Genomic DNA, 27,805 nt, shown 5'->3' on the forward strand with positions numbered 1-27,805 from the left:
CTCATTCTTTCCACCATGGCATTCCTTTAACTTGTCAAAATTTAATTATACGCTCGTTTAATTAATAGCTGTCGATTCTTCCCTTTGAACCGCGGAAGGCTTTCAAAAGAAACGCCCCTCCGGATAATTTGATTACAGAGAAATGATAACAATAATAAAGACCCCGTCCAATACTTGACACCATCGCCGCGTGAAATCGTTAATTGGTAGGAACTGTCGGTGGCACACTCGTCGTCTTCTAGCAGTACAATACGACCCACGTGTCTTGCAGGCCACTACTAATACGCGTTTATGGTAAATACTATGGTTTTTTTTTATATATATATATATATATATATATACTTATTGCGCAATATTCTGCCAAGAGCCAAATTCTTATATGCATTTTACAAGCATACAGTGACGATGTAACAAGATAAGAAAATGTCAACGCAATATTTGTTCTATTCTCAGGCAACATAGATAAAATGTATTTACTTAAAATAGTTTTTTTACTAATTGGTGTAAAATCACCTATTTCAAAAATTACTTTACTAATAATTATTGGTTTATTGGTTATTTCATATTTAATTTTATATAATTCAACTTTAAAAATAAATTTTTTTCCTTTATATATTATAAATTGTTTGAGATAATATTGTCAAATCATAGTATCATATACCCGAAAACATATTATTCTTTGTGATATTTTTGTAATGGATAATTTTATTCTGAGATTACTTATAAACATATAAAAGAAAGATTATTTTGTATTTGATGCGTTTTATCTATGTTGCACGTGAGTCAGATAGGGAAAGGAAACATTGCGCTGGGCATTCTCATAATAATAATATTATTTTTGACGAGGGTCCGCTGACGACGGGGAAATAGGTACTGCTGTACCTGTACACGCACGCGAAAAGCAGACTTGGCGATTAAGGGTGGGTTTAATTAGCGCCGTCGGTCCATGTGCTAAATATTATTGTAATAATATTGTGATATGTTTTCACGTTCACGGGTGTTTAATTCCGACGACGGTTACAAAAAAATAAAAAGAAACCTTTCCGCTGCCATGTAATTATACATATTAGGCGTTATTACACCGGCTGACATTTTCGCCGCGGCCTTTCGCAAACGCTATAAAACAACGGATATAATATAATATCCAACCCCACGCCACCCACTCGCCAAGGCGGTAGTTTCGCAGTGCGGCGTGGCTCGGCGATATTGTCAAGAGACTTAACTGAAGGTTATACGGTTTGTAATTTTACTGGGGTGCACGATACGACGTGTATCTATATATATATAATGCGATAGGTCTAAGCCCCGCGAGCAAACAAAATAAACACCACGCACTTTAACATATTTCGGTCGAGTTCTGTAAATACTGTCAAGATTATTTTATAGGTATCCACCTACATACTATACCTACGAGTAATAATATGTATAATAATAATGTATACCTATTATATGTATAGCTGGTTTATCGTGTATGCTTTGCGCATGCTAAACGGTATATATAAATCGCATAACCATATGGCATTATATTAAAATATTATTATCTGTGTACGACGACGACGACCATTCTGTTATAATTATATTCACAGTAAGTTATTTATGCGTTTTTACACGATAGTATACGGTGCATGCTGAGACATAACGCAGTGTGGTACGAATGGTTGTATAGTTTTGCGGTGATTTTAAACTGTTACTAAGTAAGTAACCAAATATTATAATATAGTTAATTTATTAAATTTATTACGTGAAATCAAAAACCAGAGGATTAACACTGCTGTATAGTATAGTTGATTTCGAGTTAACTCCGTAAGTTCTTGTTGATAATGTCACTGCAATAGACGTGTTAAATTATTTGAATTAAATGCGGTTAATTAATTATTGCATACGAAATAAAGATTCTGACCGAAAGCGGTGCAGCTTATATATTTCTATTGCATATCATATTTTTTTATAAGTAATTTATTTTTCTATTGGTAAGAATTGCCTAATTTAAATTGGTTTTAGACAAAATCATTGCATATATAATGTTATTAATTATCATAACGTTATTGATAATAATTCATGGACTATAGGCAGTCAATACTGACATAGAATAATATAAATAGCTAAACTTTAAATGTATATGTAAAATTTGTTTGCATTATGTGTATTTCAAATTTTTTAGATTTCTCCGAGAAAAACTCATGAAGGAACCTTGTATTACATTACAAAACGTATATACATAATACAATGTCTTATTTTTATATATATATATATATATATATATATATATATATATATATATATATATATATATAGTATGATGGAACTAAGCTCCCGTGCAAAAAAAATAAACGCAATGTACTTTAACATATTTTAGTCGAGTTCAGTAAATACTGTCAAGATTATTTTATTGGTACTTAACTATTTATCGTGTAGTGTGTCTGCGCGCACTAAACTATATATTATTTACATAGCCGTACCACATTATACTAAAATATTATTATGTGTGGGTATGACGACAACTGAATACAATTATTTTACCTATATGCTTTTACACAAGACATATTAAGTGTGTATATAACATATTGAGTACTACTACTTAATTAAACGATTTGGCGCAGTGACATTCAGTTTTGCAGTTCGAATATTGTACGTTTTATATTAATCTTTTACTATAGGTGACCTGCAAATACAATTTAGAAACTTTAGAAAAAAAAAAAAACCAAAACTTGTTAATTTACGCTGTTAAAATCGTATAGCAATAGTAGCAGGTTTCGAATGCACCTCGTCAGTCTTTATTGAGTAGTTTCCTGTAATGGACATGTTAAATTATTCGAATTCAATGTCAAAACGAATTGCGTAGGATGAAAAACAATCCTTAGCGAAGACTACAATACAGCCTTAATTTCTATAAGATTATTTTATGGTATACTAAGGTTTGTTTATATTATTATAAGTAATTTTTTTTTTTTTTTTGGTATACCTGATACCTAATTTTAATAAGTTTTTGACAAAAATATCGTACAGAAAAATGATATAAGTAACCTTTTATTACATTTTTAAGTTTTTTAACTGAATTCAATTGTAATAATATTCAATTGTAATTGAAAATGATTGGAATTCATTAATTGCGATTCATCGTTAAATTTCAGCTAAAAATATTATTCAAAGTTGTCAAAATACAGGTTGAAAATGAATAAATATTAATTGAAAATAAATATACATAATACCCGTCGGCGGTTGCACTTTACGCAATTATTGTTATTTAAACAAACAAGGAAATCCAAACATACACAATATCGAATAAAATGATGATAGCAGTCCAAAAACATTTCCTCCGTCACACACAGTCCAGTAAATTTAAATTACAGATACGTAATTAAATTAATTTAATTACACACGTATATCTTTGTAGACTGGAAATATATCCAATCGTTCACCTTTATTTCGTCAAGTCTTAAAGACATTATTATTTCAGTATTAAACAGCGTTCAAATGTTTTACGAAGACAATGTTAAATAATTGAAGATTCAATAATTGTATTGAATACTAAATATACTATTACCCTTAAAATATATACTCGTTTTATATGATAAATTATATACGTATCACTCAGACATGTGTTATCGTGGTATAAATAATTATTGGATGTTGATTTTTAGGCAAATGCATAAGGCCAGGTGCATTATAATAAGTGCCTACTATTTATGAATGTAATTTTAGAATACAGAAAAATATCATTAATATCAGTGAATAATAAAATCGTAAATAAGTTGACAAAGATTTATTTATAATATTTGTTTTTATTTTGTATACGTAGGTTCGTAGGTATAATAACAAACATAATAACCCAATTCCGTTCGGGTAAGTAAGCGTTGGTGTAACTCGTTTTATAAACAAATTTGACCGAGATATTGTCATATATATATATATATATATAAATATACTATCTTGTGTATTTTCGATTGTGGTTCAAGTTAAGTTACTCTAAAATTACCGGATACCTCTAAGATCGAGTTGTTTTTTAGTCTTTGTTATAAGGGACAAATATACGGACTATATTTTATAGAGAAGCTTTATTTTTATTTTGTTTGTTTATTTTTAGTAACGGTTAATTACGTAATAGATATTTTTATTTTTTTAATCAATAGCAACCTTATAATGAAATATAAGCAAAAAAATTTCGATTTTCATAAGGCAAAACGCAATTCATGTGTGAGCCACCATATGGTAATCTACTGGGGTTGAAAAACAAAGCTATGAATCAATGAACGCTCCTCAAATTTCAGGATTACTATAGTTCAGGAACTACTGGTTCATTAGTTTCCGAGTTTATAAGCACAATATATTTTTATTATACAATTATAAAAATAGATGTCTTGTTAATTTATTTAAAACAATAACTCAATTTGCATAATATTTTCACTTTTTCGGAATCTTAAAGTGTACACAGGCGGCAATCACGTGTGATATTGACTACTGTAACTGTCTGGTACTGAAACTGCATCATTGCCACTCCGAACGAAATACGATAAGTCGTGGTCGAGACGTGCGCATCCGGAAAATATAATTTGGTCCCAAACCAACGCTCTGGCAAAGATGAATTTATCGCGGTTATAGCATAATAGCGTTTCGTATATCACGTTGAACGAGTGCAACGCACTGCATTCACACTACATCGGACGACCGAGCAGAATTTCCAGTGCATAATATTATTGTCGTTTTACTGCCATCACGTTCGCGATGTCGGCGAGACAAACGGCGGTCCGTCGCGGTGCATTTTCGTTGGGTTGCACGTGTTACTAGATTTCGAATTTTACCGCGTTATGTTATATTATATCAGGATTTTATTTTTTCGTAGTGATATTTATATCAATTCGGAATGGCATCGGTGCACTCGACGGATCGTCAATCATCAAAATACGATTCGTATACATATACAGAGTAAAATATAATGCTATAATATTTTTACATAATACATTATGTGCATCGTGATAATATAACGTCTTACAAAATTATATATATATACGCCGCCGCCGCCGCCGCCGCCGCCACCGCCACTCGAGCGCGTGACCCCGTTCCCGAAATAAACTCTCGGAGACGACATATTATATTATTATCGTCGCGAAATAAATCGCGCCCCGAACCCCAATGATTTGTGCAGCGCCTTCGTCTTGCCGCTCCCTCAGGATCGGTCGCACGTACACGATTTAGTTATTAATATTATTATTATTATTGAGGTCGTGATTTCACGGAAAACGGCACTTTTTAAACAATATTCCTTATCTGGCACATCCGGTTTTTTAAGACTACCACAGTCCCCCCCTTCCATCTCTCTGGCGATCCGACCAACCACCGTCGTCGTCTCGAGACCCGCTCCTAAAAACGTTAGCCGATCAGTTAACAGACGGTCTCGGCAGTATACCCGCGACGTATTATATATATATAGTTCGTATAATTACCCCGGCAATTAACCGGATATCCGATTACGACGACTTATCTCGACGAAAATATTATATTTTATATTACGACTTCAGAAAACGTAATAATAATATTATAGCTGGGTAGAGAGGTATACCGCGAGCAGCTCGAATCGAACGAATCCGTGGGTCCTATGCATCGTAAATATAATGATATATTATCACCCTGCCGCGAGTCTCGACTATTATCATTATTATCTTTATTACTTTACTATCTATTATTATTATTCGACAAAAACGATCTCCAGTGTATAATAATAATAATACGTTGGCTGAATTATTCGAAGACGGTGGTAGGTGTGTGTGTGTGTGTGTGTGTGTGTGTGTGTGTGTACCGGCACAGGACAATTCATAAATTACATAAAAAATATATTGTTTGAAAAGACGGTGTTATAAAGTGTAGTTATAATTTATACAATTCTAAAAATCAAAATTTTATAGATGTATTATTAAAATAATAATTGGAGCGATTTTACAGGAGATATTGGGAGGGCCGTCCCCTGATCTGTTATAATGAGTAAATACATAACAACTTAAATATTAATCATCGTGTAATATTAAACAACATTTAATATGAATAAAAATTATTTCATAAAGAATTATTTCTTTCGTACCTATCAACGGAGAGAAATTGATATATGTATGTAGATAAAAAAATGTTTTCACCCCTTCCTCCTTCGCTTAGGTCTTGTCAAAAACTACCCCTGAAAAAGTTCTATATAATATATGACGCGAGGAGTGAATCTGTTTCGAATATTATATTACATAATATTTAAATATTATTCACACGACGTCACGTCAAAGGTTGGTTTTACTGGTTGTTCCCCGTGTCAAAATATCTTTTGGCGAGGGTGAAGTTTTCCCCCACGTAAATATCGTCGCACTAATACGTCATATACATTGGAGTGTGATGAAATACGCGTCCGAAACAAATAATTTTTATTTTTTCAATACAGCTGCTTTCGTACAATTTGTTTTAAAAAAAAAATCTTAAACGCATTTACACATGTACTCGCCAACATTGTAACTGACATATTTTTGCAAAATCATTTGAAAAACCACGTATACATACAACATATTTTTTTTTATATATATTTATATTTTATAGTTATGCTTATTTGATCGACTAAAACCACAAGTGTCTTTCTCTTTTGAACACGTTCATATCCAATGAAATATGATAATTTACGCTGAAAAACATTAAATGCATTCGAACTAGATTTACATATTTTATTCAGAAAATACCATTAGCGCGTTTTCACAATTATTTTAGGTTCTGAGAAGAGCGATGCATGTATTGGTTTTATTGGTGTGTTTTTATTTCTATTTTTATCTATTGACACGTCTTTTGGATTAGTAAAAATGCTTCGATTTTAAACTTTGTTAATAGTTTTTGGTTACAAAATAAAAAATCGTGTCTAAATTAGTGATGATCAACTTGCGACTAGCCTATCTTTATATTTGGTCTAAGCTACATTTTCAAATTACTTTATACAATTTTAACAATTATTAGTATATTATTTTATTACGTTATATAACATTAAAAAAACTTTTAAGTATAAAAAAGTAAATATTGATTAAACATTTCAAATTTTATCGACCATTTTTTTTTCTATATTCTATGACATAGATTTTAAAGTTCTAAAAATTGGCCCTTTAGTATTTTTGAGTTTCCTATCCCTGGTCTAGATGATATTTTGGGATATTAAAATTAAAATACTGAAATATTTCACTACTCGTTTTTGCCAATCGATACTATTGTCTATTTCCCATATTATACTTAATAAATAAATTTGAATAAGATGGACAACCATAAATTTTTATTACCTATTAATTAAATATCATTCAAAAAATATTGTTATCATTACCTCTTAAATTTGTATTACTTCTAAATAAATACCTTTATTTACTTTGTAGACTAAAGTATAATTAGTATTAGATAAACAATACAAGTCGAGTCTATTATTAAAAACTTCTTCATTAAAATACTTGTTTAACTCAGCATTTTTTTTATTTACGTACTTCATGAACTCTCAACAGGTTAAGGGATATTCACCGATAATAATGTTATATAATACTTATAGTCATTATAGAATTTTAAACTTAAATATTATTAAAAACTGATTTTTTCGTCGAAAACTATTACGTTATTAAATATTTCACAAATCAAAAACTTTTAGAAATACATAAAATTTGATTTTTTTTGACATGATACTCTTTTTTTGCTTAACCTCTCATATTATTTTGAGTATTCTATTGGTTTAACTCATTATTTACATTATCAACTATAACATTCAAATGTAAACTCTGTATCTTTATAGTAGTTTTATATTTCATTGAGATAGATACTGGTTTAGTATTTGTCAAAACGTTTATTGGCCTTAGATCAATTTTCAAAACCACCTTTTACAAAATGCTGGCTTATATATTGTTTATTGCGGCGCATTCGAATTGCGTCCCTAAATAATATTTTGTCCGAATTGCGTCCGCGGTTTTGTCACGGCACATCCGAGTTGCGTCCGCGGTTTTGTCACGACATATCCGAGTTGCGTCCCCGGCATAGGCGCAACTAGGGTTAAAATTCTGAGGAGGTTACACTGGTTACAGCTTCCTCACAAAACTATGAACTTAAAATATCCAATAGAGGACATCCCACCGCTCCTATACATAAAATCACAACACATTTTACAACAATTTGTTTTTTTTATGTATATGACATTATCGTCAGCAATGTAGGCCAATAATGAAAATGGTATACTCTATTACTCAACATTTTATACACCAACCAGATCCTAAAATTGTGTGCAGTAGCACACGCCACACACTATGTGCAGTTGCAAATTTAAAAGTGAGCAGTATTTTTTTGTATTTTATAAATTTTAATTTGATTAATATATTTTAGAATAATTTATAATTTATAATATATAATTACAATTTTTAACCCACACCATTTATACAAATGACAGTCCTCAGTCTGTAAAAGTGGTAAGAAAATTTGTATATTATTAATCAATTAATCAATTATTAACCAGGACGCAACTCGTACATATCGCGAGAAAATCGCGGACGCAACTCGGATATCGCGATATATATTTTTGTATTTTGGGACGCAATTCGTATGTAGCCGTTTATTGGTTGGACTTCGAAATATTCAACAGAAATAACAATAAACTGGCCGAATGGATGAAGTATATTTGAACCATGGATATAAATAATACCAGAAAATAAGGAATTATCGGTTTTTATGTTTTTTAAACTTCATATCCCAAAGTTGAAACGACCTTTTTATGTAATAGGTAGGTTATAGGTATATGCACTTACAAAATTAAATACTAATTGCAGAACACTGTAGACAGCATTAAAGTACACATTGAATGAATACTGGTAATTTTGCAATCACTGCAATGAACTAATAGGACTCGAATTGGGTATAATTTTTCAGATTATACTTCAATTTTCAGAAATATTTCCTTAGGTACACGTTTATCAAAAAAGTCAAATAAGTCGAAAACTAACGTAGTATGATATAATAAGTATATTATAATAAACCATAAAGTATCGTGATTTCAGTGTATTAATTAAAAATAATAAAAATAATAATTTGAGTACGTTCGTATAATGTTTTGATGTTAATCATCTGTTTCAGCATTAATGTTCATGAAAATTCAAAACTATTTTTAAATCTAATCATGATTACAACAGCTGTATTTTGCGTATATTCATTTATTGTCATTGTTTTGCAAATAAAATGTTGTAATCATGTCAAACAAAATTATAGTTTAATCTTCCGAGTCGAGAGCAAATTAATTTGGATTGCATTAAATTAACATAAGTAAGTACACTATGATTTTGAATCTAGGTTAGTTAAAGCATTCAGAACCTTTAGTAAATATATCAGCAAAACGTGTTAAACTGAACGTGTAATGTAAAAAGTGTTATTTTGTATATTTTTATTTTTTTTAAATATTTTTGTATAACTATTTTTTTATCTTATCTTTATCATTTCGTACCAATTAATTTTTTTTATAATTCTTATGTATACTCAAAATGACCTTTTAACGAGCCGAAAATATTTTTAATCTTATTCATAATATTTATTTCACGGACAATTGTATAATTGGCAACGTCAACAAAATATTCGTTCAATCGTTTAATTTTAAAATGTGCATATAATATTATAATATAATTTTCAAACATCATAACGAACTATAATAAATGTTTATAAGTACGTACTTATAATATTAAATTTCAGTTTTGTAATTGTATAAGTATAATGATGATTCAAATTATAATGCTAAAACTGTAAATACAAAAAATAATTAAATTAACTACTATATCATAACATTAGCATTGTAAATGAAATAACTACATTTAGTTGGTATGTTTTTTTTTAATTTCACACATTTACCTAGAAATAATTAACTATTAAGGACATAAATTAAATTAAATTATGTCTTTATGTCATATAATGGTAATGATCAATGGATTGCTAAGCTAAACATTGCATGGCGTAATCATTATGTAATAAAATAAATACATATTATTTTGTCCACAATAAATAACTACTTACGATAATTCAAAGATATCACTTCGAATCGAAACAGTAAAAAAAAAAAAATCACATAAAATCGCTCATACCATTTGCGATTTTAGTGTAAGTATTATTCGATTTGATACATTTATATATGAGTTATAAAATATATATTATTATTATCCATAAACTTGGATAGTATCGTATAGGTATATCTATACTTTACAGTTTACGGCATAAGAAGTAAACTCGACGAAGAAGAAACAAAGCACCATATTATTCGTCGAGACGACACGAAAATAATATTGCAACAATGTATGCCATCTTTGTACCAGCGTATATTCGACCCTCAAGTGATAACAAAATTCTGACACAAATTTCCAAATAAACGAACCTCAGTGATCAAGTTAATTTCATAAGTATGTCTTATACACGTAAATAATACTCAACTATTGTGATGGTAATATACATATTATTAATTAAAACAATTTTAAAAATAATTTAAGATTTCAGAGTTGTCGGCTTGTGATTTTCTCGGGGTTCGACCACACACGGCACAAAAACTAAATATGTATACACAAAAAAAACCATTTTGCAGATAGAGACAGAAAAATGTTAACTTGACTTTGAGATTGTCAAAAGGTTGAGCATCACTGTTGAAGTATAGAAACACAATATTTTTATTATATGTGCCAAAATCAATCGTCGTATTGTCAAATCTTATTATTATAATTCGTGCGGTGTTACTGTGAGAAATATGATCGAAAATATTTCTAATTTTACAGTAAAAGCTGCCAGGGCACCTGTTCGTGTGTAAAAAATTATCTTTGGTCGGTGTCGGTATATTATTACTACATACTTACTATCTATACGTTCATTTATAATATAATTATTTAAGCTGTCTTTATTTCACACAACAGTGTAAGTGCATTTGCCAAGGGTACAAATCATATAGATAACTGCTATAATATCTGGGCCTATAAGGGCACACTTCATTTATTAGCAGCATTTAGCATTTAGAAACTTGCACCTTGTCTAAACACCAAAACTCCATAAAATGATATCAAATCCTATGGGTACACACAAAAAAGCTTTTAGGTCCGTGGTCGCATAAACATAATGGCGAGAAGAAACATAAAGTCGTTGCTATATTTTTAGGGTGTATTATTGTGTGTAATAAAGCCGGTGCACTTTTTTGACCTTTCTCAACTGTAGGTGAGAGTGCGGAAAGGTCGTAAAAAAACGCATTTACTTCACGGGATTTGATATCGTGGCTCAATTACGCGCGCCATATCGAATAATTAATGATACAATGTCCGATTGCGCTCTTAACGTTATTCGAATTTCATATTATCATTTACCGTGGAACTTGTTAAATGTACACCCGTAAAATGTGACTGCACAAAGGAATATAATCCGTAATGGCGTATTCTAGAAATAACAATAATTAGTGAAACGCAAAAGCAATCAGCAATTGTGTCTGGCTGATCCGCTCGTTACATCCCGGGGACGTTTATTTGTTCAAAATTAGAGACCTGACACTTTAAATACACAGCGCAGTTATAGTTCCGTGAAACACAATTATCCGCGATTGTTAAGAACCGTAAAAAAATAAATTAAGAAAATATAACTGTTAGGTGTGTTGCCTTAACACAAACTTAATCAAATCCACCGGTATGGCTTAAAAAAATAATGTTTTTATAATGGAGATGTTTTTTTTTTCGAAACAAAAATAAATTTTTAAAGAAAAAGCTTAAAAATTAATTGAATCATTTATTTTTATCGGATTCCGTGCAAAGCGTTCATGGATATATTACGATTACCCATTAGAGATAACCTTTCCAAAGATATGAACCTAAATCGATGTGTGTCTGCTTTTGTTTTTTGTGGTTATATTTGCCTACTTGTTTTCGATTTTTCAGGTACACGATCATTTAAATTGTATAATTTAGTTTTAATATTTTATTATCAGTTGCATTCACTTCAAAGTTTTATATGACGTGTTTTCTAACCAAATATTTTATTAGTAAGATATATATATTATAACCTATTATATAAAAGAACAGACCAAGGTTACGTACTAATGGACTTTTCATTCCATCTAACAAATGATCTATATAAATATAATGTTCAAAATGGTGGTTTAAGTGTTCAACGCGTTTAGTTATCGTCCACACAGCTATTTTCAGGCAAAACTAAGTCTTTATTAATATTTTTATACTGATAAACATTGAAAACATACAATTTTATTTAAAGTAAAAAAAAAAGAAATTAACATAATATCTGTTGATTTTTTTTATGAGTAATTGAGTAGCTGATTAATATAAAAATATTTAATTTAATTTTTTCTTAAAATATTATGTGTTTTATAAATAATTTATCTTGTTTATTATTCAGTTTTAAAAAAATATATAATTATGTATAGACATACAATTTTGTCGGGTTAAACTGTCGAATAGATTTTCGAAATCGAAAGACGAGAAAACTATAAACATGACGTGGCAACACATATTATATTCACGAGGAAATAAATAAGAAACGACGAAATATCGTCAAAAACAAATGAGTAAGAAATGTATTATTTTCATAAGATAATAATTGATGTTGTTAGTTATTTATTAAAACACAATTCACGCCTCTAAAATTGTACAAATTAAATCAAAGTCTTTAAGTACAAAAAATTAAGTAAATAACATTATATAACAAGCTTAACAAGGTAAAAAAAAAAATTAATTTAAAATCAACTGTCTCTTTTATTTTCTTGCATTGAAAGATTCAATTTAAACTTTTAAGGATTTCAGAATAAAAACAATAAAATAGTAAAATGAGTTTTTAACATTATAATTATTCAATAATTATTATTTGTTTAAGTTAATTAATTTTAGATTAATGTTTACAACCCCTTTTATTAAGTTAATGGATGAGTTCAATATGACCCTTAAAATTAGTATAAGTATCACATTTTATTACGGTCAACTTGTGGGAACTATTAAGAATCTGCTTAGACTTATAAAAGCCACAAGTATAATATGTAGGTTATATGGATAAACACTCAAAATCTAAGTATTATATTTATGCAAAGGAATAAGTACCATTCTAAATATTATTTAAACTTATTCAAATATACTATAAATCGTATAATTTAATATAAAATATAACTAATAATAAAAACTTATTGTCATTTTGTTTCAATATTAGTAACAAATAACAATAGTATGCATTGTGTTTGTGAATGAAGCATTTAGAAACTTATAGTCATAAAGACGAGGTTAAAAAATACCATATGGGTCAGGAAATATTTAACAAGCTCTTAACTGTATTTATGTAACTAAAACTAACCTATTATATTAGCAATTAAATTGACATATAGCTAAATGTCAAAAACCTATGCAATTTTAAACAAATATTTATTTTAAATTTCTAAACTAAGATATCATACAGTAATAATGTTAGTAACATATTATGTAATAACATATTATAGTTATTAGTTATAATTTATAAAATATTAACAACGAAGTATAAAAATTATGATATTAGTATTTTGGTATACAACAAGTTTATGACGTTCAAAAATTTAAACTTGTAATTTAATTTAAAAAATTTTAATGTTCAAGTCACAGTGGTCGTCTTGAAAAACATCGCAGGCAGTGGGTGAAATGTTTGAACCTCGTATAAATAACTTGTTTGATTAAACCCATATCATTAATTCAATAATTTAAATTTGAAATCTATACTATATACCTGTTAAGACTCAAATATAATATGGTGATCTAAACAACTACTCAATGTGTTTGATTTTTAAGTTTTCAATTGCGTTTATGGAATTTTAATTTAGGAAGATTTTTTTATATTATTTATATACTTGTTTATTTTCAAGGATATTTTGTATTGTAAATACTATTTTTATGGCATAATTAATTGAGTCGTGCTTTCTTAACTCAATTTTGGTGTCAAATAATGAAGTTTTGGGAATTTTGTACTCATCTCATTATAACAAAACTATTCTGATACGCGAGCGAAGCCACGGGTAACAATATTATGATGCAGGTAATGATAATATAATATTTATAGATTTATAGAGGATGACCAAGCATGGCTTTTACATTTTTCATACAAACTTCTCCTAAACTACATATTTTACTACAGTCATGTTCTACCGTTATTATTGTAATGATCGATATACGTTTACTTTTTATGTTTTACACGTCGCGTGATCCTGTTCGAGACAAAAACTAATTAATCTGAACGACACAACTTCTATGTAGATCACTATTGTTCGTGCAATATTTGAAACTCACTTCGCGTCGAGAAGTCGTCAACTAAGACCAAGGTCATAATAACACATAATCGCATAATATAAAAAAAACGAACTGTTTTTGTTAATTAAAAAAAAATCAGTTATGGAGTTAATTTTGCATAGAACGTCCTATCGTTCTTCCGGACACCGTCGTCCCACGCAGTCGAGCGTCACGCGACACGCGCTCTATAGGTATTCTCCTGAGATCCAAAAGTGCAGTGGCTAAACGAACGAAATCTATATACGCCACTGGATTATTCGTAAGACCGTCAAATAGCAATTTACAGCGGCCGCTCGTGCAGTGGGACCCGACCAGAGGGTGAGCGAGCTCCCTCCGCCGGCTGTAAATGGATTATCGGAACGACACCGTTGCAGGTTAGTTGTCTGCCAATCGGCTCTACAAATTGAATTGGAGACGGCGGTGCGGGAAAAGAGCTGGGCCCGCGCACACGAAATTGTATACATATATATGCCTACCCACCGCATATATGTACTGCGAATTTAATGCAATAAAGTCGGGTCCCGCTAGGGAAATGTACTACTACAACTACTGCCGCTGTGTACGACAAACGGTTTTAACTTATTCATAGCGTTTGTCGGTCGGTACGAGGCACCGGTAAAACAGTACGGTCCGGACTGGGTTGAGGGGTGAGACTAATCGAAAAAAATCACTTCCATTCGCGCGAGAGCTTTCGTTTTCATTTGGCAAATGTGTGGAACTCGCATAAATATTGCATCATTCCCCGCCTGCAGGGACGGTTTCCCCCGAGGCCGCGCGCTTCTCGCCATTCCACCGGTGCCGCTGCTGCAGCGGTATTATATTATTATATCATATTCGCGAACTCCAACCGCCAACACTAGCGACATTGCCGTTCCAAAGGTCTTAGTCTTGCACGTTTATTTGTGCACGATTAGTCTGTACCTTTCAAAGTCATTTCCATGTAATACGGCTAACCCGCCAAGCAACGGTTTCAAAGTAGCGTGTGAGAGTGGGTCTCCCTGTAGAATTCATATGATATTATGAATCATATTATCTCGTATTACAATTATTTTATCACATTGCACTGAAAGTATAATTTTCGTTGCCAGTTATCACCTATTTCCGTCGGGCAAACAGTATATATATATATACACTTGTTTCTGCTCAGCGGATGAAAAGTGTGCTGTTCAAATAGGATTTATTTAATACATGTATGCGCGAACGTATCGATATAGTTAAGACATGTTAGTGTTTGTTGAAATTCAACCACTGTTTCCGGCTCTTACAAAACACTTTGATAGTTGTTGAAATTCCTCACTTCTTTCCCTCACCATAAAATATACAATATAACTACAATATTTATTTGAAAATATCATGGAATATGAAATTGTGAAATATTTGAATGTAATGATTTAATTAAGATTGTAATTTTTTTATTTACATAGTTTAATAAAATATTTTAATAAAAATATAAATTTAAAAAATATAAGTTTATTTTTACAAACATTATTAGTTGCCATTACTCATTAGTGATTTTTTAATTTAGTATAGTGATAAAATAATTTAAAATGTATTTAAATTAGCAGACAAACATTAAATTGGTATACATTTAACCATTTATTAAAATTATAATATTTTTAGCGAAATTTTAAAATATTTTATATCTATTGTATTAGTATACCAGTTATAAAAAATCCTATTATAAACACAATTGACCGAGAAAATTATAAATCACTACATTTTTTTCTCGATTATATCCAAATTATTAGCTTATATAGATATATTACAATATTATTTAAATGTCACGGCACTTTGTTAGATTTTCACCATAAACACGATCGAATACGAACTAAAATATACAGTTATTCAACTACATTTGTTTCTCATCGTACAGTCAACTTATCAAATATATTGAAATTATTTTATAGTTGCGAACTAAACGGATTATAAATTGTGGACCTCTTACAGTAGTGATCGAGCCCAGTACGATACAAAAGAAAAATCCTAATAATAAAGTGCGAACATCATAAGCATAATAATAATATAGTGTTCGTGATCTTTATTAAATTATTTCACGTGGATAGGGTTACCTACACATAATATTTTTGTTATCGTCCGATATATTTCATATTATTGTATATCATTTATCTATATTGTAAAGTAATATATAAAACTATCAATTCATTTTTTGTATAGGGAAATCTTAAAATCTACTTTGTCTAATTTTGATCTAACCTTGTTTCTGTGTAGTGTTTCTTATAATCTTACGAAGATTATAAGCTAATTTTCATCCCGGAATTCAACCCCTTAAATTTTACTTCACAAAATACTTTTGTTTCGGCTTTCAAAAATTGAAAAGTTGCCATAATAGATATGGAAAATAAGTTATTAAATAAAGTATTTATCATGATTGGATATAAATAGATTTATTACTTAATATCATATACTTTATTTAAAAATCATTGGCACTGTGGTAGGAATTTTTACAGAAAACTGTTTTTTTTTTGTGGTAAATTGTGAGATGTTTGTTCTTATATAGGTATGAATAAAACATGTACGTACATTCCACTAACAACAAGAAAAAAACATGTAACGCTTTGGAAAATTGACACTTTTGTAATTATTTACGATCGTATTTTTAATTTTATTTATATTGCGTATAACAAATTCAAATTTTGTTAATTTTTTATACTCTTTTTATTTTTAATTCTACCTATATGATTAAATGTAATATTGTACGAAACGAGTACAGATAAACTTAATTAGCTATCCGTATCTGTTTTGTATTTTTTTCCCGGAAAAGACGATACAGATATACACTGATTTTAATAAGGATTTTACTAGTGGTGTACTATTATAACAAAAAAACGAAAAATTACCCAAACAGAGCCGCGTAATACAACTAGCACATAATAAAATATTAATTTATTAAACTAATCGTAGACTTATTTATAAGTGTTTTTCGATTTATGTACAACATCGTTCTAGCGACAAAATAATACGAGCGCCTGAGATATATTATTACAGAAGCATATTCAATTGGTTAGTATCCAAGAAAAATGAATCACGAATCAATTTTTCCTGTAAATTATGTTAGTGTTAATCGCCAACTGGACGTCGGTCACTATATGCCGAGTGCGTTTTAATTTATTTCGCCAAAAAACAAAACGTGTACAATGATTTACAATTATGTTTACGAGATGTTTATAATAATAAATAATATTGTCATTTTTCACTAAAAACGATTATAATTATACATTTCGCATCACTGTGCGTGGGTTTCAATTAACTTTTTTTTTTCAAGTACACTATACTATCTAACACTTAACCAACACTTCGAATGAAAAAAGTTTTTTTCGATGTTTTTTTTTGAAACTTTTTATTATTTCCTTCTATTGACGATTGATTGTTATTCGATTTTTTTCTTTAACATGCTCAGCGTGTATTATAGTAGGTTAACCTACCTGTATACCACGTAAAGTAAATACAAAAGTTTTGTCGACTGCCGGTTGTATCGCGATCACACGCCAAACAAAATAATCTCATCCACCATAGAAATCGTGCATTTTTATTTATTTATAACGCAATAATTAGGTGATATAAAGTAAAATTCGTTATATAAATGAAATAATAAGCATAGAATTGACACAGTGAGTTGGGTATATAAGAAGATAATTCAAATTAAACTACAAAAGCGCAAACACATTTAGTACAGGATGAATTTTATTAATTTCCAATCGATTTCTGCTGTATAAAAATATAATATTACACAGGTGATAAGTGACGAGATAAATAAATTAGAATACATGCATAAGGAATAAAAAATGTATAATCGTTTTATTTCTACGTGACTCGCGCCGCTGCGGACCGGTCTCGTTGGGATTTTTTTTTCTCAACAAAGTGGTCTCAGAAAGAATGTCTCAACTATTTTCATATTTACCGTCCTCCTCCGCCTAACGTACAAAACGTGGCACCCACGAGCGCAAACAAACGTTTTTCGAAACTCAAAAGCGGAAAACAATGCCTTTTTTTGTTTTCGTCGTCGTACGAATGACGCATCACGCGTTAGTGGATACAACATAACGTATAATAACATAATAACATGGCATTATAATTGATTTTCGGTGAATGCTCACTGTTCGAAACCATTGAAACGGCGGCGCCCGAACCGTGATTGTTTTGTGAGCTGCAGGTGAAAGGGAACAGATATAGACGCACACAGTGGTCGGTTCGACGCAAAGGTCCGGTGCGGGAGGTGTAGCAGTCCTGTCCGCCATCATGTAGGTACGCGCGGTTATCCTTTAGTTGCTGATTAGCGGGTTTTGTTAATTAGCAAATGGGGCTGGACCGATGACGCGTGATTTTACGCGGACGCTGCAAACAATGAACCTTTACATTATTTGCAAATCAAACAATTCCGACACATCGATCCCGAGAGACAGAAACGTACAACAATATATACGTATGACGCGTGTAGAGACACGCGCAAGCGCACGTGCCGTGTCTGAATCAGTCGTTGCCGAATATAATATAATATTAATCGGTGAAGTATTGAAATTAAAATACTGATTAATTTCGTTTACCACGCTATATGAATAAATAAATAATACTGACATATAAACATACAGACTTGGGTAAAATACTGTTAAAATTATTTATAATAAATATTTTAATTATTTATAAAAAAAAAGAAAAATTCGAATAGATCATAAAAGTAGTATTCCAAATAAATTTAAAATATTTTTTTTTTTTGAATTATTAAAAATAATACTTGTTTAGGAATATTTGAATTTATTGCCAATGTTGAAATATATTGTATTTGTATATGTTATTATGTAACTTTAAAAATTTATAATTTACAGCATAACAATAAATATTAAGTTATACCTATTAAATATTAAAATAAAAATTGAATTTTAATACTATAAAAGAATTCTGAGTAAAGTAATTTAAATACTTTCAAAAGTATTCAGATTACAGCATTAAAAACTTTTGAAAACACTATTTAAAGATTATTTTGATTATTTTATTCAAAATACTAAATCAAGTTTATATATATATATTTACAATTTGATTAAGTTCGCTCATTAAAACCTCCATTTTTTATTTGATAATGCAAATGTTAAACATCTGATTTTTGTAATTTTTAAGTATATAGTATACTAAAAAATTAACTTTTTCGAATACTTGAAATGTTTTGTACAACTTAAGTAGTTTCGAAACAAGGTCTTTCAAATAAGAGTCACCCTTTTTTGCTTTCAGTAGAATACTTTTTTTGGAAACTTTATTGTATCTAAATCAAAATTTAAATTTGTAATTCCCGACTTATTGCACTTTATATACATAGGACCCGGTCAACCAGTGTCCATTTTTATCCATACAATTAAAGTATATAGAATTTCAATATTTGTTAGGGCAATAAAAATTATATTAAAAAGTATTATATTTTATTTTATGTGTATTTAACGGTGATGTCTATTATCATTAGATCCTAATTTATTATGTTTAATAACCCGGAAACAACCCTTTCAAGATTTTATTTAGATGTACAAACTTTTTTAAAATGAAATCATCTGCTAAATAATTTAAAATAAAATAGGGCCACCTTCGTTAGTATTTAAAAAAATAAAATTGTAGAGACAATTCAAAGTATTTTTAAATAATACGATCTTTAAACTAAGTATATTTATAAATTCCAATGTATTATTAAAGATTAGTAGAGATGAGCTTGCTTGATGAATCACCTTATGTACAAACAGATTTCAGATTCGGGAGTTCTTCGATGAACGCGTTGTCGAACGAAAAAAAAATTACATAGAAACGCCATTAAATTCGATTGGCGAAACACTACACAGAGAGAGAAGAAAAAAAATACATTTCGTATATGAATGAAACATAATATTGTTAATTATTATAATATAACATTTTATAAATTATTATTATTGTTTACGGGACTGGAGCAGTGCAATGAAAATAATAATAATAATAATCAATCGACAAACAATTAAAATATCTGAACGGCGGTTATTATTCCACAAGTTGTAAAACGATTGCGGCGGTCGGCGATTGTATTATAGGGATAATAATATTATATGGTTTTAACTTGCACATATAATATGTGTATTTTGATCGTATAATAGAATATGAAGTACAATATCATGTGACGTGGCGTAATTTATTACAAGTCCGTCGTAATAATATAATATAAATATATGTATAACGTTTATGGCAATGAATATTTGGAAATGGAAATTAACGGTTTGTATTAATTTTTTGACATTCCTATGTAACATTATGAATAGACCCTGTGGTATTATTATTGAATAATAATGTTTTATATTAAATATAAGGTTGTGATATTTCCATATACTGTACTTGAGCATTTATGGACGTTTACATTTATTAATTAATAATTAAAAAAATTTAAAAAACGCATAAACTTCATGATTCTGTACCTGATTTTAAACGGATAATACCTATAAAGATTAACTGATACCTACAAAACAGTATGTTGCATTCTATTTAATCTTTAATTGGTCGCTATAGTTCATCGTTTTCTATATTATTGTTCTAATGACTATCAGAAAATCAAGTTTTTTTCACTTAATATGCTTAATATTATTGTTATGATATGCTTATCTGACATGGTGTGATTGAAGGCTCACCGTAAAAGTTGCAGTTTATTGTAATTTATTATCATATTATGTATAATATTTAAATATTTGTGTACTTTTTTTGTACGTCTACCAAAAATAGGTAATGCAGACTAAATATAGGGGCCAACTCTGTAGAATTTATTCTTTCTTCCCCATTATAACGCCCCAGAAATTTCTTGCGAAACTCGAAAACATTAATTTTTAATATTTAATTTTTTGAGGTTTTACTGTTTTAGCGAGGTGTTCGTAGTATAAAAATCATGTACCATAGGAAAACCAATAACTTTGAATACGTGTCAAATACATTTCTTTTTTGCAAGCATCAGAATAATATCGCAATGCATGTCAGACATTTTATCGTCAATTTAATGATCCCCATCGAATCGCAAACATTATTAAACAATCACACCATCAAGAAAGTTCGTTGATCAAACTGGGAAAACTCTTTGCGCCACATGATTGCATTTCATCGTTAACACAGACAGAAGTGGGTCGCGGAAAATTTTTTTAAAAACTTTTTTGCGGTTCACTTCATAACAAATATCCAACTTCTTTGTACTGTCGACATTTTAACTAATTTAAACAACATCACGAGCTTTAAGGCTGGAAATCGAAAACTTATCGTTATGTGAACATCAATAAACGGTACAAACCAAAACTATAATATATATAGGAACAGAAACACGAGTTATTTTACGAATATATTAAATTTATACACAGAGTGTTTAATTTTACATAGGTGCTACACTTGTTATCTATTTTCTCATTCTAGTAAGTGTTTTTGAAAATAAAAAAAATTATTTTTCTAAACTATTTTTAAGTTCATAATATTATAAGCAAATTTCTTTATATTATAATTATTATTGCTATTATTTATTTTTAAATCATAACTCACACAATAATTATTATCAATGGTTAATATAGAGTGTTCGTGCTAAGAGGTACCACTAAATATTTCGGTTTGATGACCTTTTATTGAAATGGGGTTTTTGGCGAATCAAGGGGAGTACCAAAATACACATTTTTGGAAAAATTTCAAGTATTTATAATTTGTTCAATATATGTATGGGCAATACAATTTACTTTATTGAAATGGCAACACCATTTTTTTTTACAGATTCAGATAGAAAGTTTTTTTTTTGAAACACAGTTTTCTAGTTTTTTTTTTCTTAATACAAAATTAGCAAATACAATTTAATAATTACAAAGAATCTATTTTTGACAGAATTTAAACTATTCAACATAAAAAATATAAATATATATAATAATGTATATATATTATTTGAAATTTGAAATAATACCTCCGTTATTATTACATAAGTGTTTTTAGACAGATTAGACATAAACAAATACTTATTTGTTTTCGCAATTTACACTCATTTTCGCCATTCATACTTTTTTTCAAATAAGATAACTAAATGTTGAAGATAATAAAAATAACAAAAATAAATACAATACGAATTTTGAAACTAAAATTTATTTATTTACAATTATTAGTTTTAACTACCTTATAAATTGTTCAAAGTTTCTGCCTTGTTATTCCAAACACGATTCCAAAGTTAAAAAATCTATTGATATGACGGAAATTTGATCTTCTTTTGAACTACGGAAAAAAAATTTAAAAAAAAAGTTATTATGTCTTATCTGATTACAAACAGTTATTAACAATATAGAAGATATAATTTCAGATATAATAAGTTGAATTGTTTACATTTTGTCAAAAATAGATAATTTGTAAAAAATTAAATTCCAACGTAAAATTGTATTTACTTAATATATGTAATTAGAAAAAAAGGGATAATTTAAAAATTTTACCGATAGATTATCATACTCAATATTTTTTTTTCCTAAAGGTAATTATGTTAAATTTCAGCGTCCGCACGTTCTGATAATTAATTCCACATAATATTTCAATAATATTAGAATTTACAAATTATTATTGACCCAGTGGAACAGATGGTACGCAACCGTGTTAATAAATCTCATCATAATATATTAATAATATCATTAATAAGTGTTCTCTCATCCATTGCATGGAATGTGGTAACATTTTTAATTTCTTTTAAATCCAATTTAACACCGTTTAATTCTCTCTCAGTAATGAGGTATCAGTATGCAGCAGCACATTCAGGTAACACGTGCGGACCCAAATATTACACTTCAAAACGAAGCGAGCAAAAACAACGTCATATTATAGGTATCCACTAATAATAATATGATACTTTTATTTGCGTCTTAGTTGTGTCCAGTTATAAACAGGGCTGTCGTTTAAACGAAAATAATAGTTAATACGTCGACCTATTGCCTACAACTGTTGTATATGATATTATAATGACGTGTCGTAAGCCCTAACTATAGTCTGTAGAAAGGTCGACCTCGATTGCCGGATAACTCCATAATATTATATACCTACATCTGTATTTTGGAAGTTTCAAACGGTGAACGATATAAAGTATAAACGACCCGACAATATTAATACAATATAGTTAATGGATTGGAAATTACGTTTTGGTGTCCTGCGAGACATCACGTCTCCGACCCGAAAAGCGTAGGTTACGTGTACCTGCCCACTAATACTTTATATATAGACACATACCGCAGTGACTGGACGTACCATAATACTACGTAATAATATGTTATATCAGACGAATATCGGTATTCCGATAAAATATTATTAAGTATACTTCTCGTCTCGTGGAGTCGTCGATCACGTAAACAATATCGCATAGTTTAAAATATAGATATTACACATGGTAAGTATGATATGTATTATATTACACTCGACGAACAGTCACGGATTGCGTAATAAACGAATGAGCTGCCGAAAACGACCACGACGGGTGATTTATCGAAGCGTCCGTTTTTAAGCTCAAGTCAGGTTAGGTTAAGTGTATAAATGTACTTCTGTATATTGTATAATAGTGAAAATTTAAGTTCCCACACGAAACTTAATAGTAAAAAAATACACATGTTCCTACAAGGTAAAAAAAAATTAATATTAGTTACTACACAAATGTTAGGATACAAATCATAGAATTAATATAAAAATTTAAAAATTCATATTTATTAACAGTGCAAAATATTATAGTACTCATAAACTTAAAGTTATTAAATAATATTGTAAAAAAAAATGCATATTTCTACTCATATTGTATGTATTAATCAAAAAAAAAAATTGTAAAATACCTATTATATTTTTTCACCATTTATCTAATTTAACTATTTATATACTTTTTTGCCAGTTAAAATCGTGTTAAAACTTTGTATAGGTACCTACTTAATTTTCTTAAGAAATTCGTTGTCTCAGACGCTTAAACAGTTCAAACATGATTTTAGTCTTGCAAATATCTATACAATGAACACATATATCATGCACGATTCTTTACTTCCAGAGTGTGTTCGTAGAGTAAGTATATGTTTTTCACTGTTCGTTTAGATATGACCGATGATAGATCAATACCAATGCTAATATTGATCATCTGTTATTACTATACATTTTCATTTTAGAGTATCTCTTCATTCCTTATATAGGTTAGGTATTCAGTGTGATCAAAGTCAAACACTAAAAAATGATAGTATGACGACAATCATTCGCGAATTATTGGTCGAACCCGGTGTTTATGGGGGGGGGGGGGTGATTTTACAGAAAATTGGAAAAAAATCTGACGAAAACCATTTCGAATGATAAATCAGTATTGCGCGTTTACAAATAAAACGATAACCGCCCGGCGGATGATAAATTAAGTGTGGCTAACCGCCGCCCGTTGTCTAATCCACTATCAATCACTCGGCCAATATGGTGCAGCGCGGGATGCGTGCGAACTACCCGCCGTTGCCGACACCGCCGGTACTATATACATATACAAGTATATACACGATTGCAATACAAACACTGCCGCGACTACCATTACCATGGTATATGGCGTGGTAGAAACATAATCGACGCTAGAACACGGAGTGCACATGTCGCCACGAGTATGTGTGCATGATGAGTATATGCGATCCGATAAACGCGGGGTGTGGTGTAGTAAAACTCTGGCCGGTACATGCGCGTCATACGTCGTATATTATACATATTGTTTATGGGGGTGGTGTGACAAACAACGATATATACGTAAATTATGTCATTTTCAATTATTATTATTATTATTATTATTAATGGACGTCCGTGACTAGGGGTAGAGGGTGTGCTGCGCCGTCTAGGGATCGTCCGTCCAGTTAAATAATAATAATATAATAATATTATGCGCGATGGACTTTTGAATAAACACACATACACACATCGATGCAACGATTGACCAATTGACGGCGTTGATAATATAATATTTTATATATGACGCATTTTAATCCCGAAAAGCGTTACTAAAATGATGATGTTCGTCCGTCACACACCTCACCACTACCCGCAGTCGTCCACGACATTTTCCGCAGTTACACCGTTACCCGCCGTTTTGACGATTATATTATAAATTGCGTATAGTACCTATACCTACCTATATAATCTCATGATTGACGCATTTTTTTTCCACCTTCCCGATAATATAATGTCATAATGTGCATCCACGACGATTTGCGATATTTTTTTTTTACGCCACGACACCAATATATTTATATAATATTATACGAAACATGACAATAATATTGATATTATAATGATGTTCGGTTGTGATTTTTGTTTTGATTTGTTTTACATAGGCTAAGTTTAAGTAACTTGACCGTTTGATGTTTTGTTTATTTGCAAAATATATCGTAAAAATTAAAAATAATCGAAAGTAGTTGAACTTGTTCGTATACTGGAAGGTCGATGGCACAGTAAAAAATAAAATAACATTAAATATTCTGAAGCCAAGTTATGATGTATATTAAAATTTGATCCAAGGAGATATTTTTCCAACAGATATTTACACACTCAAAATAAAATAAAAAAGTAAAACTGTTTTATTATTTTTAGTTATCTAAACTTAGTGATAATTTACAATTTAATGCAATTTATCGGTATTAGAAATAAAAAATAACAATTTATAATATAATAATAATAACCAATAGTAAAATAGTTATTATAATTATATAGGTACCTGATAATAACAATAAATAACAATTATATTTTTATTTTAAATGTAATAATAAAGACCTATTAAAAATTATTATACTTGGGTAAAAATTATTTATTATTTAATTATATTTTGTTTAATTTATTTAAACTTATGATTATACAGTATAATATGTATGTCAGTACACGCATGGAGACTTTTGGCTGAGTGTCGTAGCGTTGTTGCCTGTTGGTCAGTTGGCTAATGATTTTAGAATGCACTATATTTATATTATTTGTACATACGTTTTTAAATTGCATAACAAATTCAAACATTTTTGATTTTTAATTTTCAATTTTTATTTTACAATCTGTGATGACATTATTGAATAATAATTTAAATAAAGGAAGGTTTTCAAATAGGTAATGCCATAAAAAATGCGATTATATAATGAATGTAATAATTATACACAAGAATACTTATTTAGTAAAACATCCGGTAAGACAAAACGCAATTGTTAATAACAAACGTATCTGTATGCTAATAACTTAAGATATAAAAAACTGAAAAATATGGTTATTTATTTTGAAATAAATTAATTTTGATATGAATAATAATAAATTATATTTTTAATTTATTTTAAGAAGAATATGTTACTAAAATTTGAATTTTTAAATGTTTATTTTTTTAATATTTTTTGTTGAATGGAAAAATTCCAAATGGGGGATGGGTAATCTCATAATTTATGAACAATCACTCATCGTTGGTCTCCATTAATTTCCACCAGATATTGAGATGTGTATACATTTGTATTGAATTGTTTTAATTTTTCACCGTTGTAAACGCGTTTCGCAAAAACCGCAATGATATAAAAATATTATAGTTTATACAATGTACGCATTTTACACATTAAACACATGACACATAATATCATTTTCAATAAATAATAACTATTCGGACGGCGCAGTGACGTCTATATACATTAGTAATAGAGTTTAATTAAACCGTTAAACAATGATAATATTATAAATAATTGTAGTGGACGAATTTTCTTTGAACCAATCAATCGTGATGACATAATATTATTATTATTACAATCTATTCACAATTTTGTATCGATTATTTCTCAAATAATTGATTTTTATTAAATTCTGGAAGTTGACAATTTTTTGTAATAAATTACGGAATAAAATTCTGCAATTAATACGATTATATGTACCGTAGAATAATGAATAAGCCAAATATTACCAAGGTATTACCAGGTATACTGTATAGATTGTATTACACGTCATACAATAGTCATACAACAATGTTCAATGTACACATTGTTGGAAATAATTAGAACTTATTTTATGTATACCTAAAATTAACCTTAAAATTTGTGATTCTGAGTTCATGACTAATGTTATAATTATCTTGAGCCCATTCAAACATTTTTCGATGAAAATGCACGTGGATTTGTTGAACTATTGTTGTAAGTTTCCAAGTTCCAACATTAATTCAAATGGAAAATATAACCCCCATATAATAAGAAAATATCAACAATCTCCGAAAGTTGTCCAAGAATGTCCTTACACTCAATTTGTTGGATTATTTTAATACAATCTTGTACACATTAAACTCAAACTTCGCGCATCTAACTTAATCATAATATTATTTAAAATCGTTATACAATCATTGATGTGAAATTATTATAATATTATCGTTAGCTTGTAAACATTATATTATTATATTACGAAAACATTAGAGAACTGTTAGAAATTCATAATTATTTACGTTTTTGCGCTGCAAACGTCATGTTGGTTTCGAGGACTCGTGACTTATTTTATTAAAAATGTTTGCGTCCCGCGTC

The 27,805-nt window shown here is 29.4% G+C and overlaps 1 protein-coding gene across 2 annotated transcripts in view; it reads right to left on the reverse strand.

Annotated features, from left to right (window-relative positions):
• Window positions 1–27,805, reverse strand: part of LOC132921914 (heterogeneous nuclear ribonucleoprotein C-like 3) — a 119,826-nt gene that overhangs the window by 80,476 nt on the left and 11,545 nt on the right. The window contains exon 2 of one of the 2 annotated variants that reach the window (XM_060985156.1): window positions 22,431–22,526. The exons of the other annotated variant lie outside the window; for it this stretch is intronic. The gene's annotated coding sequence lies outside the window, so the exon portion shown is untranslated. The remainder of the gene's footprint in view (window positions 1–22,430; window positions 22,527–27,805) is intronic. 2 annotated transcript variants of the gene reach the window in all.

The sequence above is a fragment of the Rhopalosiphum padi genome, chromosome 2 (genome assembly GCF_020882245.1).
Source record: "Rhopalosiphum padi isolate XX-2018 chromosome 2, ASM2088224v1, whole genome shotgun sequence".
Classification (NCBI taxonomy): Eukaryota; Metazoa; Arthropoda; class Insecta; order Hemiptera; family Aphididae; genus Rhopalosiphum; species Rhopalosiphum padi.